Source organism: Myotis myotis, unplaced genomic scaffold (assembly GCF_014108235.1).
Source record: "Myotis myotis isolate mMyoMyo1 unplaced genomic scaffold, mMyoMyo1.p scaffold_m19_p_1, whole genome shotgun sequence".
In the NCBI taxonomy this organism is placed as follows: domain Eukaryota; kingdom Metazoa; phylum Chordata; class Mammalia; order Chiroptera; family Vespertilionidae; genus Myotis; species Myotis myotis.
Window position 1 is genome coordinate 126,786,693 of NW_023416313.1, and position 7,111 is coordinate 126,793,803.

The following is a 7,111-nucleotide window of genomic DNA, read 5'->3' on the forward strand; positions in this document are numbered from 1 at the left end:
CTTGGAAGCTGGGTTCCAGACTCAGTGAGCAGAGCAAAGTCCCTGTCCAGGGTGCACGTGTTTGTTGCTGCTGCTCTGAAAACCAGCTGAGTGTCTATGCTGCTCACCCCTCTCCCTGGCTGCTGGCTGGAGGGGACCTGGGGGACTGGATTGATGCTGAGCCTGTCACCCACAGCTACCTTCCAGCCCAGGTATCAGCTCCCCTACGCAGTCAGGAGAGTCTTTCCTAGAGAAAATTCTGAATTTGTCCTGGGTGTCTATAACTGCAGTCAGCCTTTGCCTGCTCACAATTTTGTCATTTCTGCTCCCATTTATGTAAAACTAGAGGCCTAGTGCACAAAGTTTTCTGCACGGATAGGGTCCCTAGCAGCTTCTGGCTGCCAGCTGGGGCCTCCCTGGTGGTTAGCACACGTCTAACACCCGGTCGGTCGAACTCTCACCCTTGGGGACAATTTGCATATTAGCCTTTTATTATGTGGGATTCCGGAGCTGAGCACGTGCCGCAGCCCCTGGGGCCACCTGATTCAGCCTTCATTGAAGCAAGAACATCTGGGAAAGAATAGGCTGGAAGTTTTAGTTCACTTTTTTTCAAATAAATGTTAAAACAAAAACATAACTATGAAAATAAAAAATGTTTGTCTGTTTATCACCAAGGTTACCTAGGTTGTGTTGAATGTACCATCATCACACTTGGGGACATGCTGTGCTGGGAGTTGTCACTGCTAGGCTCAGGAAAGTCCTCAGAATCATGAAACTACCTTGTCTAAGAAATTAGTAAACTGAGACTCAGGGGCAGCTGAAGGGGACTCCATATAAAGCAAGGCCCTGCCTACTTCAGGCTGAGTGAACTCTTAGTCACGTCCTGATCCCCTGCTGCCCTGCCCCCAGCTGCCCTTCCCAGAACACTCTTTGCTCCCTTGCTTTTTCCAAGATCCTAACTCCCATGCACCCTGGTCTCCTGGGAGTTGTGCACACCCACCGGCTTGGGCATCTACTCCTTGTTTTCACATGGTCTTTCTATGACCCCCCACATCCAGTCTGACCCACATGTATAGACGGCTTTCTGGGGCCACCCAAGAGGAACAAAGGGGAAAGAGCCCCAGGCCCAGCTTTACCTGAGCATCCCTTGACCTCTGCCACGCACTCCCAGGGTTGCACAGGGGCTGGGCAGGAGCTTCCTGGAACTGTCACTCCAGAGGTGGAAGGCATGGGTGTCTGATTGCTTTGAGAACAAGACCCCAGGGAAGATGTCCTCTCAGTTTTAAGTGTTTCACTGGATGTTCTAGAGCTAGGAATCCATCAGCTGGTCCCAGCAGTTGGGTTCCATGGACTCCTGGTGTTACTTGGGATATTCTAGAAAAATGGGCTCTGTGACCAAGGAAATTGGGGCAACACTGCAGATTCTTATTACCTCCTGGACCTTTATAACCATGTTAGCTTAGAAAGGACTCTAAGTAATCCTAAAGCAGAGAAATTTGTTTGGCCTAGCATTTTCCCACCTTATTCTATCACAAAATATTTTTCCTTATAGAACACAATTGGAGATGCTAGAAAGCACTGGATTATATTAATGCTTTCCAAGCTCCATACTCTAACCTCTCTTTTCCTCTGGTCTGATGGTGAGTTCTCAAAACTTCGGGACAGATAGACTGATTTTTCAGAGATGGTAACAATTTCTGATAATTGCATGTTAGAAGCCTTCCTTCCCTCTCTCTCCCATAGGAAACGTAACCACAGGGGAAAAATCTGGCCTCAAATGGAAGTAAACAGCTGGAGCTGATGAATTCCAGAAGCAAGTATTCTTTTTGCCTGCAAGCATCTGTGAGAGAGAGAGAGAGAGAGAGAGAGAGAGAGAGAGAGAGAGAAAGAACAGAGGCTATGTAAATATAATTATTTCTAAGTAGAGTACCTTCAACATTTTCCATTAGGTTGCAGGGAGGTCACTGTGAGGCCAGCTATCCAAATATGGCTGCTGATTCCCTTGAGTCAGCAAAGTATATAAAAAAATGATCTTTGGGACAGAAATTTCTTGCCACACATTCTAGCAAATGTATGGGATATTATATTTTAGAGCTGTGGTTTTCAAGCGTTTTTTCAAAGCATGAAAACCCCTTTTCTCAAGGGAAATCTTACTCAAAATCCTCCCCTCCCACCCCCAGGCAGGCTCGTGCGGTATCTTCAGGAAACCCCAGGAATCTAGTCTGGAGACCTGTGGTCATGGGCCTGCTGCTCCCGGTGCAGCCCTCAGACTGGAAACATCCGAGTCCCCTGGGCGCTGGTTAGAAACTCAGCCTTGGGGCCCCGCCCAACCCACCCAATCGGATTGGGTTCACTAGAAAAATTCTAGAGACAGATCAAGGGGATTTATTCCTGTGTTTCTTCCTCCGCCCCATCATTCTAAATGCCTGGATGAGACTTCCTGAAAATCAGTCTGGGAATTTTCGGCTTCCACCCCAGCTGCAGATGTAAGTAGGGTAATCCCTGACAGTCATCTTTGCGTTCCTCTCTGTACCTTCTATTCCATTCCCCTCCCCTGCGACAGAGGAGACGTGAGGGCTGCCTGGAAAAAGGTGAAGAGAGCAAAGGGATTAAAAGTAAAGACAAGGAACCTGAGTTCCTGGGTTTGAACCCAACACTCCCACCTTCCTCTGCGTGGACTTGGGCAAGTCACTTAAGGTTCTATGCCTATTTGTCCACATTGGCCAAAAGAGGTGGGGAATGATGGCAATGGTGAGGATGATGAGATGATGGACAAGCACCTAGAATCAACAACACGGGGCCTCACTTTAAGGAATGCAAGGGGCACAGAAATCACCATAGGGTTCTTTCATACAATCCCACCACTGAAAGAAATGACCAGAAGAACAAATAAAATTTAAGCGTTTTCATTTACATGTACCTTCCTTAAGAAGGAAGACTTCCTTAAGACTTAAGTCAGAAAAACTCTTTTCTATTGGAGCTTTTCCACCTATTACCTCAATGATCTTGGCCAAGTCTCTTATAGATCTATGTCATCCTCCCTCCCCATCCAGGGTGGGGGTGGCAATGCTGCCCTGCCTAGCTCACAGGAACCCTGGAGGCTCGGTGGTGAGAGTGGACACTTGAGGCTGTAAGCACCCATTAGAGGCAAATGCAAGGACGCCCAATACCTAATCAAGCTTCGGGAGAAAAAGAATGCATAGGAGGCCTGCATTTCCAGGGTAGGGTTGTGGTAGGAAACAAAACAGGAAAGTGCTTGAAAGAGTGAAAAACAGGCAAGAAGTAGTGTTCTGGCCAGTATTATTCTGGACACTTTCTCCTGATTCTATAGAGCACCAGCAACAGCCACCTGCACCCCAGCCTTTCTGCCTCACCTAAGATAAAAGTGAGGCCCTCACTAGAGCTCAGGCCAGGCTGCGGATGCCCCCCAGGCAGTGGTTGCCATGCACCCTGAGTACTGGCTGGGCGGGGTGCCTGCAGAGGGTGGTGCTGGCGCCAGGAAGCCTTTCTCCATTGCACTTGGAGTCTCTGTGGCCTCTGGTTTCTTGGCACCACAAGCTGCTTGATCTCAGTCCAGCAATTTGCTCTTATAAACAAGAGGGGGAGGGGAAAGAAAAGTTGTGAAAAACAGACACAGGGAATTAGGTCATCCCAGAAATTCTAATACATCAGCAAAGCTCTTGTTGAGCATGATTTAACTCAACCACCTCTGGCCACAGCCAGGCCTTGAAGGTGCAGGCAGAAGAGTATCAAGATGGCCTGCGACAGACAGGAAGGGCGTTAGGTGACGGACAGCTCCGAACTTCCCTGACCACTTTTCTTCTGCTGCAGGAGGCAAGCTAAGGGCCTACTGGAATGGTGAGTGTGTTTGACATTCTTTTTGATCTGGGAGTTTTGGATCCTGATGTAATAACTGAAGCAGGCTGAACCCCCTCCTGTAATTCAGCATCTAGTTTTCCTGCTGGCAGAACACTAAGCTGCCCCTCCCCTTCTCTGTGAGCTTCATCATTGGACTTCCACTTCCTTGGTGCCCGTGTAGTGTTAACGGGGGATGAAGTGTTATCATCATGATTAGCTAGTTAGTATTAATGAAGGGAAGAAAGCAAAGGAGAGGCCAGACTTTATAAGCATGGTCATCTGGGCAGCTTCACCAGGAAGCTATAGCTTCACGCTCCCCAAGGAACCACCTGTCCATTCCCTGCAGATCACTGGGGACAGGGGTCCAGCAAAGGGGGAGATGGGTGCATGCACAGTGAAGTTGGAGTGATGCAGGGGAGGTGCTTGCCTGTCAGTCTACCTTAGGGAACAATGGATTGGCTGGGGGTGGACCCCATCAGAATTGTGCAAAATCTTGGGAAGTTAAAATCCCCAGACACAGAGTCCCTGCTCTCTTGCTTGCAGCCCTTGCTCTCTCTTAACCATGGCCTGCACTTGCTCATTCACTTGCATGTTCTCTCTCCATAGTCATGTGGCCTTCAGCAGTCACATTGCCCGTGGCCGTGCAGACTCAGCCTCCACAAGCAGGATGCTGGACTGGGCTGGGCTTCAAATATGGAGCCGAAACTATGGGCAGTGGCCTTTATTCTGGGCCTGCTGAAGACAAGATGGACTTCTTCCACAGACAGAGATGAAACCTCGGAGGTGAACCCCTTAACTTTACATCATCAGTAAAGCTTTCCACAAAACCCCATCCTCCCACTGGAGCCAAAAGAAATTCTTTTCCTCAAGTCACCCCAAGAGCTCCACTCGCACCAATAACAGGAGCAGTCCCCACGATTTTCCCTGCAAAATCACCTCTAATGACTAAAGCTAGTCTTCTGCTTGGCTGTAAGGCTTCAAGCCACTTGTAAGGCTATTTTCACTCCAAATGCATCTTTCCATAGACAGGCACCAGCTATGGCAACACATTTATACCTTGCAACAGCAGAATGCATTTTATTTATTTATTTATGTATTTATTTATTTTTAATCTTTACCCAAGGACATGCTTATTGATTTTAATAAGGGGGAAAGGGAGGGAGGGAGGAAGGGAGAGAGAGAGAGAGAAAGAGAGAGGGAGAGAGAAAGAGAGAGAGAGAGAGAGAGAGAGAGAGAGGGAGGGAGAGAGAGAGAAGCAACAATCAGTTGCCTTTCCCACATGCACCCCAACTGGGGATTGAACCAGCAACCTAGGTATGTGCCCTGACCACGAATTGAACTCACAACCTTCTGGTGTATGGGACAATGCTCCAACCAACTGAGCCACACCAGCCAGGGCCAGCAGAATGCATTTTAATTGAGTTAATAACACCTGGGACAAGAGCAAAGATGAAAGGCCCTGATCCTGGGACAGCAGAACCACCCATCCCGGGAGCCAGGGGCAGCATGGAAAGTCTCACTGCTACTGATCCTGAGTGAGAAGGGAGCTGCTGAGGGGAAGGGAAGGGGACTAACGGAGGGGGTTGGATTTAACAGAAACAAAGGAAAAAAGAGTTGTGAGATTGTGAGATGAGCACTGGTCTTGAGATGAGCTCTGAGGCTAATTATATAACCTATTTTCTCATCTGTAAAATGGGTACAATGACATCTATCTACTGATGTTGTGATGAATATAAAAGAAGAGGAGGTTTCTGAATTCATTAAGCAGGATACAGCATATTATAATATTCTTCAAAGGCTGTCACCAACGTGCACTGACTGGGAGGTGGACACTGTGCTAATGATTGCAGGGCCATTGTCTCTTTCCGTGTTTACAGCAACCCTGAAAGGAAGGCAGGATTGTTCTCCTCACGTTACAGAAGAGGAAAGCCAGGTGAATTAACTTGCCCAGGGTCACACAGCTGTTAGGAGACGGAGCTGAGCTGTGCCTGAGTGCATTCTTCACCTTTTCCAGAATCGCTGTCTTGGCTTACTTGGACTTCAAATGGGACCAGAATGCTGGGCGACTGTCACAGGATGCCTCAGGCAGTGCTTGGCATGCGGGCGGCTCCTCTGTGAGTCTACATCCCTGCAGAGAAGAATGTCAGCCTCCCTGACGCAGACGCTAGGGTGGAGCGGCATTTCGTCACAGCGACTCAGTCATTTCCAAAGTGCCCACTGAAACCTACCTCTTCCAAAGGGAATCTCTTGAAGAGAATCTCATCCCCATTTTCTGTGCAAGGACATCAGGAAGCCACCTCCATCCAGTCTCCTGTTCTCTAAGCAAAACCTTCCTGGCCCCACGTCTATGGGGTTATGGGATCCGGCTCTCAAAATGTGTGCATGGTAGCATGAGGCTGCCTCCAGCTTCCTGCATCCAGAGCTGGCCCACCCTCAGCAAACACGACCTAGTGAAACTGCCACCCTCTGTAAGCTTCACCTGCCTCATTCGTGAAACAAGGGCACTCACACATGGTGTGAAAATGTGGGGATCTGGTCACTCTAGACAGGGCTCTAGAGAGCGGGGCAATTAGGAGAGAAGATGGGTTTTCTGTAATTGTCCACATTATATTGCGATTCTTCATCTGCATTTACAGACTCCAACTTCCTGGAAAGTCTGGAAGTTCTGAAAATCTTACAGGACAGTTTCCTTCCAGAGCCAGTGAGCAGTGAAGAACAAAGCTGGGACTAGGCCCATGCTCTGTGCAAGTGGGAGCTTGACTCCTGACCTGCTGAAGACCTTGGTGTGAGGGGTGATGCCAGGGTGGGGAGAAGAGTGGAAGGGGAGGAGGGAGGGAGGGAGAAAGAGAGCGATTTGCCCAAACATAAGTGAATGAATGAACTAGAATGAAATCCAGTCAAACTCTAAAGTCTAGGCCTAATGTCCATCTAAGGCAGTGGTTCTCAACCTTCCTAATGCTGCGACCCTTTAATACAGTTCCTCATGTTGTGGTGACCCCCAATTTCATTGTTACAAATTGAACATAATTAAAGCATAGTGATTAATCACAAAAACAATATGTAATTATATATGTGTTTTCCAATGGTCTTAGGTGACCCCTGTGAAAGGGTCGTTCGACCCCCAAAGGGGTCGCGACCCACAGGTTGAGAACCGCTGATCTAAGGTGTCTTAGCAGTTCCAAGTCAGATTGGGGAGGGAGGGGTTGGCCATCCAAGTCCCCCCACCCCCAGTCTGCTCAGTCAACTGAAGGGAACAGGGTTTCTTCCTCTCTTT

General features: G+C 48.5%; 1 long non-coding RNA gene across 1 annotated transcript; it reads left to right on the forward strand.

Moving 5' to 3' along the window:
• The first annotated feature begins 3,703 nt into the window (after positions 1–3,703).
• Positions 3,704–6,633, forward strand: LOC118661657. Its single transcript, XR_004969434.1, has 3 exons — positions 3,704–3,837; positions 4,444–4,620; positions 5,852–6,633. It is a non-coding gene; the product is annotated as an uncharacterized LOC118661657 (long non-coding RNA).
• The last annotated feature ends 478 nt before the right edge of the window (positions 6,634–7,111 follow it).